We start from the raw sequence: 11,063 nt of genomic DNA, 5'->3' as shown, positions 1-11,063 counted from the left end.
ATATTTTATTGTACTAACGTGCAACGCTGCACGCATTTCTCCTTGTAACAGAGGGAAGAAAAGAGGGATGAAGGAAAGGAGCTGGGATTTCAGGATGGAGGGTGACTTCTCAGGGCAGATGAAGTGCTTACTCAAGGTCATCAAGGGACTTGATATAAAAACGATCCACTTTTTATAAATACGTTCCCAGTGAGTTAGGACGGGAAGTGCTAAGAAGAGTGCTTGGCCCACGGTAGGCGTATGTAAATGGTCACTGTTTTCCATCACATCGTCATCGCTGTCTTCATCGTTATCTACCGGCCCTGGCCTGGTGGACTAAAGGTCGTGAAGCCTCTGGAGTTTATCTTGGCCTCATTCTCCTCACCCTCAGCTTCTCTCTCCTTCAGAGTTGTCCAGGGTGCTTCCCTGACCTGCTCTCATTGACAGAAAGGAATCCAAGTCATGTACCCTTTGGTTTGATAGCAAGTACCCCTAGGAGTGTTTGAATTTTAAGAGACCGGAGGAAGGGGAACCAAAAGAAATAAACAACTAATGGTGGAATTTCAGACACCATGGCTGTAGCCTGAGCGAGAAATCTGGGGGCCAGGGACACACACCAGGGCTCTTAAGTGATAGATGGGGGCACCCGAAAGGGTGTTAAAAGAGGATTTTTAAAAACTTTTTATTCTATATTGGAGAAAATAAAAACTTTTTATTCTATATTCTATGTGTTATAGATGAACAATGTTGTGTTAGTTTCAGGTGTACAGCAAAGTGATTTAATTATACATACACATGTGTCTATTCTTTTTCAAATTAAAAGGATTTCTGAACTGGGTGGGGGATGATGTTATGAGAACGTGAGGGCCCCATGCATTCTATTTTCCAGGTGTTCTTGGGCAGTGGAGGAAATGAACATTCTCTTGATTCTGGATAAAAAAATCCAGATATTTTTCTCTTAGACACCTGGGCCTAGTGCAAACTGTCCACCCATCCCACTTCCTGAGGTTCCAGGACTCATTTCTTTTTTTCAGAACATTCTTCCTTGCAGTCCTCTCTGTCTGCATCAAGCTCACTGGATTTGAGAATTTAAAGAGGACGGTAGACATTAGATGAGGCTGGCAGAGGTCATTTCTCCATCCTCCCGTTTTACAGATGGGGAGGTTGAGACCTGCAAGGCCGTCCTCCTTCCCGAGTCACACAGCTGGTCGTCAGACAGGAGATTCAGGGCCTGAATGTGCGTTCTCAGCCCGGCGTTCTCTCTGTGTCCCATCTAACGCCACCTTCTCCTGCAGAGCGGGACCTGAGCTCAGAGGGTTCGTCTGACACGACCCAAGTCCCAGTGCTGCCTGGAGACGGGCCTGGCGGCGGAGCCCCAGTCCGTGGGTACAGCGAGGCGTGCTGGTGTATTTCAGCATCCTTCGTCATCCAGCATGTTACCTTCACTCAGAACTCTTCCTTGGTATGTTTGCTTTTTCTCCAGTAAAAGAACCTTCCATTAAGGAAGAATTCAAAGTATTTAGACTTTAGCCATATTTAGTGACTTACAGAGGAGTGTTTCACCCTGAGTGATACTATCTAAGAACGTGGAGGTATCTTCCGAATGCCTCAAAAGGTGATGGGGAAACAGGAGAGGCCTGAGGACTTAGGAGGAGAGTGGCACTTGCGCAGCCACGTGTCTGGGGAGGAAGGGGAAGAGGATACAGATGGAGGGCCTGGTGCCCTTGCATGGAAAAGCTTTTTAATTAGCATCGAAGCTTCGAAATATCGAAGGCTTTTTTCCCACGTCTTGTCGTGTGTGTGTGTGTGTGTGTGTGCACGCCCCACGCACCCGCTCATACCTATACCCCCCAGTGCACGCACGCGTGCGCGCACACACACACACACACACACACAATGACATTAAAGGAGCTTTTGCACTTGGGAAGGAACGGAGTTCAGTGCGTCTTGCAGGTCTGGAGCGGCGGGGGTGGCGGGCAGTGAAGCAGTTGCTGGGGCAGGTGCGAGGGGTGTATTTGTTACCTGCGCACTTGAGTTTTCTTCCAGAGGGCGATGCAAACTCATTAAAGACTTGGAAGCAAGGAAGTGACATGACTGCATCCATCTTTTAGAAGGATGACTCCAGCAATTATGTAGAACGAGCATTGCATTAAGGGAGAGATTGGAGTAACGGGGGCCTGTTATGACACGCTTTCCAGCGGTGGTGTGCGCCTGAGGGAAGGAAGGGGCGGCGGAGACGCACAGGAACGCCCTGGAGTCTTTGAGTTCATCTGGTGATGCTGCGGGGGGCCGAGGGGAGGGAGGAGGTGGGGCTGACGCACGGCGTGATGAGGTGGACAGAGGTGCCGTTGCCCCAGTTGCGGAAAACGGCACGAGGTGTATGTGTACGTGCAGGATGCTTTGGGAATGTGCGTGGGAGTGATACCTTTGGTTTCAGACCTGTTGAGCGCCCTCTGGGACGGCTGGTGGGGATGGATACACAGCCACGAGGCTCATGCAGGGGTGGGGCCGGGCGTGCGGATGTGGAGCTGGCTGCCAAGATGGGTAGTTGAAGCTGTGAGTGTGCTCTGCTCTACTAATGTGTGCGCAGTTAAGGATCCTCTTTGTTTCCTCCTAAGTTTCTACTCGTCTTCCCAGCATCTCCCCATTCCTTCACTCTCCTCTCTTTTCGCGCCTCTCAGGGTGCAGGTGAGGCCAGCCTGTCTAATCCCCGTTCTGGGGTCTTTCCCGAAGAGTCAGCACCCTTGGTTCTCCTTGATGAGATGCGGTGATTTTCACCCGCCTGGGCTCTGTGGTCTGCAGGTGTCTTCCAGTTGGTCTGTTGGCTGACTCGGATGTGAGGGTGGGCTGCCCTGGTGAAGGAGGAGATTCCTAGCTGGCTGGAGAGAGAAGGGGAGCAGGGAGAAGTCTTTACTTGGAGTGACTCATGTCTGGCGTCTCACCAACCACAGCTGGAAAGTACTGGACGGGTTGCTGGGCTGATCCTGCCAGGTTGGCTAAGGAGTGACATTACTGGATCCCATCACCTCTTGACTCTCGAGAGTGACCAGGGAGACCGCACAGTGGTGCTGGGAGGAGGAGGCGAGGGCGGGCAGAGCGCAAGAGCCTTGACCAAGGAGACGACATCCTGCCTCGCTACAGAGCTTTGGGGTGCCCCGGCTGGGAGCAAGCGGGGATCTGCCGGGCACCCAGGCTCTGCTCTGGGACCCCTGCTCAGGTGGGAGGGGGCCCGGGCCAGGAGAGCCAGAGCAGCTTTCCTTTTCCCGATGGACTGGTCAGGGGCTCGGTCTATGTTCTACTTTAGTTTTTGTTAAATAAATAATTTTATTTATTTACTTATTTTTTGGCTGCGTTGGGTGTTCGTTGTGGTGCACGGGCTTCTCATTATGCAACTTCTCTAGTTGTGGGAGCATGGGCTCTAGGCGCTCGGGCTTCAGTAGTTGTGGCTCGTGGGCTCTAGGCACACAGGCTCAGTGATTGTGGCACATGGGCTTAGTTGCTCCGCGGCATGTGGGATCTTCCCGGACCAGGGATCAAACCCGTGTCCCCTGCATCGGCAGGCGGATTCTTAACCACTGTGCCACCAGGGAAGTCCCGTTCTTTAGTTAAATACCAGGGTTTTCTGCCGTTTAATTTCTTTCTCTCTTTCTTCTTTTTTTTGCCACGCCACGCAGCATGTGGGATCTTAGTTCCCCGACCAGGGATCGAACCCATGCCCCTGCATTGGAAGTGTGGAGTCCTAACCACTGGACCACCAGGGAATTCCCGGTCTGCCCTTTAATTTCTGATGTCCTGTAAGCATGTCCGTGAATGTTGGGTCATGGAGGCTCAGGTGGGAATTGTCTCTGCTGCTCTGGCTCCTGCTCTGACCTTGGCCGTCCATGGCACCTGTTCCCTTTGCCCCCTCGCTTCTCTGCTTCCAGGGTGAAGCAGAGAGGCCTACGTGCATTGACCCCATCAGGGACAGACCAGGGGGAGGCAGTTCACGGAGCATTTCTAAATGAGACGCCAGAGAAAAAACGCAGGGACAGTAGCTTCCTCAGTGGACACCCTCCAGTCCTGGGAGGTTCGGTGAGAACACTTCAGCCTGTCGGGCCCAGGGAACAGAGTGATGGGTGAGAGCAGGGTGCGGACGCGAATCAGATGTGGCACAGGTGGTTTATTTCTCGTTATTTTTGAGACCCGCGCCTCCAGAGCTGGGCTGTGACCCTGCCTGGGAAGGTCTCTGTGCCACCCTCTCGCCCTCCTGCCCTCTCAAAGCACCTCACTTGGTGGCCACTCTCTGAGATCCTACTGTCAGAACTTTGTTTTGGAAAAGGCTTTGATCCTTTTAAGGTGTAAAGATACGTGAATGGGAAACATTTTAAAGCTGTTATCAGTTGCTTGCACCTTAGTGCAAATGAAGCCGGTGGCAGCAGCAGATTTTGAGAAAGCCGAGTGAGGATGCAGAAATTGGAGAGAGGACAGAAAGCCTGGGGGGTGGGGGTGGACGGGGAAGCAGAGGGTGGAGGGGGCAGGGTGGGGTGCGGAAGGGAAGAGTTGGCCCCCGGGGTTTCCACGGGCCACATGCCCCTCCCCCCCATTTTACCCACAGGGAGAGAGCCAGAGCCTGCAGCTCGCCCCAGGTTTTCTTGGCAAACTCCTGAAGCGAGGACGGTATCGTACTTTCTAATGACAAGAGTCCCAAATGATGCTGTTCATTCTGTGGGCTCCATGGGTCCTCACTAATGACAGTAAGAATAGTCCTCCTCTTTCGTAGACAGATAGGGAACTCAAAGCTGCAGGAGACGGGGCCATTTAGCTGACACCCCCAAACAACCCACCGCCAGAGCTGGGGCTGGGCGCTGGCTTGCAGATCTGCAGTTTGGGGCAGTGAGCTACCCTCAGTCACATCAGGGCTGCTTTTTTTCTGCCCAGGTCCTGCTGTGGCCTATCTGATGTTCAAGTATTTTAACAACAGGTGTGAGAGGAGATTTCTCCTCTTGTTTGGGCGCAGGCAGGACTCGCTAAGCCTCCAGGAGCAGAGGGATGGGCTTCTGAGGGTCTACAAATCTCCCAAAGTTACCGGCAAAGTTCTGAGTGTGTGTCTGCGCCTGGGTGATTCCAGGGATCAGGTTTCTCACTGTTTACGACATTCTCTGTGGTCCCTAAGAGGCTCGGGATCGCTACATTGGAGCAAACTGTGATCTATGCTGAGTTCCATTGAGTTGGGTTCCCTTAGTGCCCTAGCTTAGAAGGAAGGAAGTGAAAATGAATACAACAGAAAAAAATGCCCTTTGAATACAGATTAAATAATACTCCTCTGCTATGTTAGGGTGTTCTCTGTGACTTTTTGTAAAAACTCCAAACACAGTAGCTCAGTCACTTTAGGGCCATCAAGTTAATTGTTTTTCTTACCCATAGTGGAGATGTTACTCATTCCTGTCCCACCCCCCCCCCCCCCAGTGTTTTGTGAGGATAAAGTCAGATAATATATATAAATATGAACTCCTTTACAGATCACATGCTATTCTGTACATGTCAAGTATTTTTATTAAGAAGGAGAATGGGTTGATGGAGAAGAACATGGCGCTTGGGAGGCATGATGAAATTATCTTGGGGCCTTTTCTGACATCCTGATGTTTAGAGGCGGTGTTTCCTACTGACCACGCAGGGGGCCTGGGGCTCTGGTCCAAGCCCAATCTTGAAGCTACTATTCTGGATGCTGATGGTGGTGGGAAAGCATATACTGGAGGAGCAGAGCAGCAAGAAGCTTGCTTGGCAGAAAGAACGAGCTGCTTTCTAAATCCCCAGGCAGGAGTTGAGGATTTAGCCTCATTTCATCTCCATTCTAGGTGTTGCTCCTGCACCAGTTCGAAGGCCAGCGATATCCCGAACAGCCAAGAGCTCCACAGTGATTTACATTGGCGTGTGTGTGTGTGTGTGTGTGTGTGTGTAAATCTATGAAATAAGTTACTAAATTGGGGATCCTGAGATATGAGTGTGGTGGCTGTTATTTAAGACGGTTGAAGGGGGCACTCAGGTTGCAAGAAGGAGGAAGCCTGGAACTATTATCTGGTGAGCGTCCCCAGGCCAAGTCAGGACCCTGTGTTCTAACCGCCTAGCATCTAAGAGAAGAGATACAGGACTTAAGTACCAGAGGGATGTCTATTAAATACTGAGCCCCAGAGGAAAAACAGAGTGGGGAAAAATAGAGTTAAATATTTCCTGTGAGCAGAGAAGAATGGACCCAGGCCCAGGGCTATAATTCATGGGGCCTGAGGTGAATCTCCAGCTGCCCCAGCTGTCTCCACATCTGGGGGAAGACTGGCCAAGAGCTCCAGCACTGGTTGGGAGCCCGTGGATGATGCCTTTAACACTTCCTGAGCCTTCCAAAAAGCTTCCCTAATGCCTCTGTGGATGTTATCTGCTTTGCCCGTCTCCATGGCACAGTTTCCATGAAAAGCAGATTAAACACACCTGGGACTTTCAGGGATCTTTGCCGGAGAATGGTTGAGACATACAGCACACATGCAAAAATGGTACGTTCTTAAATCTATTTTCTGATCTAAATGCTAACATGGTAAACCAATGATTTAACAACACCTGATCTGAGGAGCTGAGAGACATCCCTCCCCACTGAAATCTTGCCTCGACTGTAGGGCTTCTTCCTCCTTTCCCTCCCACTCTCTTTTCTCCTTAATTCTTATCTCCTGTTTGGGGAGATACGCCAGGATGCTCGATTTTACAGGAGGCAGAAGTCATCCTTGGTCCTGATGTTGGTGAATAAGCAGAATCTGAAAGAAGTGAGTTCTAAGTCTCCTAACGGAATCCTGTGGCTGTATCCTCTGGCCTCAGTACATCGCCCTTCGGGGCTGATCTTCTACCTGGAAACTTCAGCACCCACCTGGCTCAGCCAAGCCACCCACAGCTGCTCTGGGGACTGTCATGGAGACTCACGTGAAAGAAAAGGAAGCCCCGGTTTTGCTGATTTCAGGTCCAGTGTGGCTGCAGCCCAGTCCCAGGAAAAGGGCTTAACATTTAATTAGCGAAAGGCAAGCAAGTTCGAATTGAATGTTCATTTGCTAGAAATGGAACACACATATGCTAAGGAACTAAGGAAAAAGGCATAATCAAAGCTGTGAGAGTTAAATGAAGTGGTTTCCTATAGGAGGTGGGAGTTATAGAGACAAGCAGAGGTGAGGTTGGGAGGGCATCCCATGTCGGGGAGATGGTGAGCTGAAGCAACAGCTTCGGAGCAGAAGAAGCCAAACTAACTAATTTCGCTAAAGCCAGGTTTTCATGGAAAGGGTAAAGAGCAATGAGTTTATAAGATGAGCAAAGCAGCTCGCTGGCAAGGAACTTTCCCTCTCTGGACCTCAGCGGCCTCAACTATGACATGAGGGTCCTGGGCTGGGTGACTAGGGCGCTGGGCTGAGGTTCCGTCACAGAGGTGTAGGGAATTAATAATTATGGGAGCAGTTGCGGGGCGCTCACAATTCTCCTGGGAGATAGACTCGCCCCCATTTGGGAGCTGAAGTTCCGCGTCCACTGCGAGTGGCCGAGCTGAGATTAGAATCGGGCGAATTCATTCATTCACTCAGTATTTATGGAGAGCTCCCTATTGGCCAAACGCTGGGCCAGGCCCTGGGGAGGTAACAGTGAATGAGACAGAGGAGGTCCCACTCTCATTCTATAGTTGGGGGCGTTCAATAAAGAAGTAAAGATCCAAGTGAACAAAACAGGTTTAGATAGAGGTAAATGCTGTGGAGAAAAATAAAATACGGACTCATAATCACGATTTGGGGCTTGTTAGGTTGGGTGGCCTAGGAAGGCCTCTCTGGGAGGGTGGCACTTGGGCTGAGGCCAGAAGGCCAGGAGGAGGTCAGCCTAGTAGGTGAAGGGCATGAAGGCCAAGCTGAGGTATTCAGATCTGACAGCAGGGCCAGGCCCCGATCTTTCTTTGGGGGAAGCGCTGTTTTTTAACTCCCAAAGATCTTAACATCCTGGAGGACAGGGAGAAGTGAGAGGGTGGCACTTGCAGTGTCCTAGTATGGAAGCAGGGCCACCAGAGCGACACTGGGAGGCCCAGCAGAGCTGGGAGAAGGTGGTCCCACTAGCTTTCCTCCTTTCCCACTAGAAATACCAGAAACTTCAGAAGGTGATGACGCAATCATCTCGGAAGGTCAAGTAAAGCTTGGTGGTAATAATAATTCATAATAATAGCTAATAAGTATATTCACAGCACTACTAGATAACTTTGAGAAAGCTTTTTTATGCACCAGCACTTCCGAGCACTTTTTAAGCATTCACTTATTTAATCCTCATAATAAGTATAGGACATGGGTAGTATTATTGCGCTAATTTTAATAGTGAAGAAGCTGAGGCTTAAGGAGGTACAGTAACTCATCCAAGATGACACAACTAAGATGGGGTGGAGCCAGGATGCACACTGGGTCCTCCGAGCCTGGGCTCCCAATCATTACGCTCTGCCGCCTTCCACAGGCCTGGAACAGTCAGGTGGTATTTGACCTCGAAGTGATCACCTCGAAGACATCACCTAGACCAGAGGTTTCCAATGCAGTCTTCCGACCGAAGACCTCTGATGGAGGAGAATCCCTCTTCCTCTGACACATGAGAAAGTGTAGGGTCAGAGAATCAGATCAGTGATAGCGCTGGAGTGTCCGTGCAGAGTTCTCCTACCTTCTCCTCAAGTGTTCTATGTGGTTTACCTCGGCATCTCCCTAGAGCCTCAATTCCTGCTTAGGAGCCCCTGGTAAAAGTGCCTGGGCAGAATTGCAGCTTCCTAAGCGGGGAGAGACCAGCATTAAATAAGAACGCATCTAAAACTCTTGGTGCAGTGCTTAGCGGTGAGTAAGGGCTCAGTGCATGCTCCTGCCTTTGAGGACGTCCATGTGGCCTGTTGCTGTGCTCAGGGGGTGAGAGCAGCTGGGGTGAGACTGGGGAAGGGGAAGCGAGGCCCACAGCTGGGGAAAGGCTTCCTCTCTTGGGCCTGCCATCGTGAGTGACATGCCACCGCCCCCTACCAAACCCCATGGATCACAGTGAAAGTAACCTTGTAACTCACCATTGAAACTGCTGGGCGTAGGAAAACAATTGCTTGCCCTAAATAAGTGACTTACGATTGCCCTTGGTTGTCTGAGTTTCTCTTTAATTACAGGCCCTCTTTAAACACTCAAACACAGAAGGCCTTTGCAAACGTGAACTCTCTCTCTCACCGGCCTCCATATGCACACCCTCTCTCTCTCATTTACAGAGCATAGACACCGTCTCTTCCTCATTCGCAGAATGAATCTCAGCCCCGTGCATCTCGGTTGAAGAGGGGCCCCAGGGGACTCGCGGGCATCGCAGCACTCTTCCTGTTCCAAGGCCCCAGGGGGCTCTTGCAGACGGGATCCTTTATGGGGAGAAGATAATGGGCAGAAAGCCCTCTCCGCCATGGACCCGTCCCAGCTTTCTCTTCCCTTCAACAACAGGGCTGTTTACTCGCCAGCAGCCACTTTCCTGAGAAAATTCCAAACTTCTTCCGAACACCCCCTTCTCATGCTTCGCGGCGACACATACTGTCCTGCCCCCTCCTCTTGCGAACTCAACCCAGAGCCCTTTGGTTCTGGGAAGATGTTCTCGGTATCAGGAGAGACTAGGAAAGGCTTCCTTCCTCTACTTGACCTCCTTCCTGGTCAGAAGAAAAGACGTGGATTTTCCGGCGGCCTAGGGAGGACCTGGGGCCCAGAGCCTGAAACCGGGCTCCTAGCCTCCCTGCACAGTAAGCGCGAGCTCGCGGCCTGACGGCCATCCCACCCACACACCCTCAGCGTCGCACTCCGGGGTCCTGCGTCTACTTGGTCAAGGATCAAATGAGAGGAAGTCAGGGCGGAAACACTTTTTCTTCATGATTCTCCCACCGTCCACCAGTGCCTCAGCGCCTCCCGGGCGGGAAGAGCACCTCTGACTCTGCCTCCCCCCCTGCACTGGTGCGCTGGTCAGTGCTAAACACGGAGGCTCCCCTCCCTCCCTCAAGCCCTGAGTGGCAGCGTCTGCCCATTTGGGTGGTGTGAACATCCCACAGGACCTGGTCCGAGCCCCCGTCCCCGTCATGACACCCCAGTCTGGGGCCATGCGGAATGGCGCACCACTCAATCCTGCCACCGTACTCCCACCCCTCTGCTCTCCTGCCCCGGGGGCTGGGGGCTGTCCTGGAGGCTCAAGAGCCCAGATAACCCTGCACAAATAATTAGGAAGCGATGGGGCTTGTTATTAAACGTAATTTGTAAGTTCACATAATTAAAATGTTAGGAATGACTGTGTAACAGCCGACTGGCAAAGTTCTTGAAAATTAACCGTCAGTATCATCCCAGCCAGCACACCACCGCCCCCATGGCAGACTGCGGACCTGGGCGGCCCTGGCTTCCAGAAGGTCCCTCCATGTGCCCGGGAGTGTGCACATTTACAGGGGGCAATTCTTGGTCCCGGGACTTTCAGGGGACACTAGGATGAGGAAACACGGATGCTGCAGCGGTAGGGGTGAGGGGGTCAGCGGCGGGTCTTCATGTCCGACTCCTGACCCCAACTGCCTTGAGATAAAGGCTAAGACCCAGAGAGCGGCCGGATGGTGGGTCCGGACCGATGTGTCGGGCACTGGGACTTAGCGCGAGGGCAGGACACGAATCCAGACTCCGGCGCTGGTTTCTCTGGCCAGCCCACGCCTCCCGCCTCAGCTCAACGTCACTCCCTCCCCGCCAAGTGGCTCTCCGCTCGGGAGGCGGGACCGAGTTCTTCGGTGGCCCCAGGAGGCTGCAAGCTTTGGGAGGCTGGGAGGGGAGGGAGGGGAGGGAGGGAGGGCGCTGACTGGGCAGTCCAAAGAGGAGGGGGCCTTTAATAGGCTCGCCCAGCGCCTGGTTTGCGGCGCTGCGAGCGGAGCGGCTGCGGTTCGGAGGAGCGGCCGACACCTCCCTCTAGTTCTCGGCTGCAAATCTTCGTCCTTGCACTTGACAGCGATTGTACTTAAGCTCCCAGGGCGCGCTTTGCTTGGAAAGGCCAGGTAGGAGGCGCGAACTGCCCGGTGCACGCTCGCTACTGGCGGG

This window comes from Eschrichtius robustus, chromosome 11, assembly GCF_028021215.1.
Source record: "Eschrichtius robustus isolate mEscRob2 chromosome 11, mEscRob2.pri, whole genome shotgun sequence".
Taxonomy (NCBI): domain Eukaryota; kingdom Metazoa; phylum Chordata; class Mammalia; order Artiodactyla; family Eschrichtiidae; genus Eschrichtius; species Eschrichtius robustus.
Note: the sequence above shows the minus strand (reverse complement) of the source record.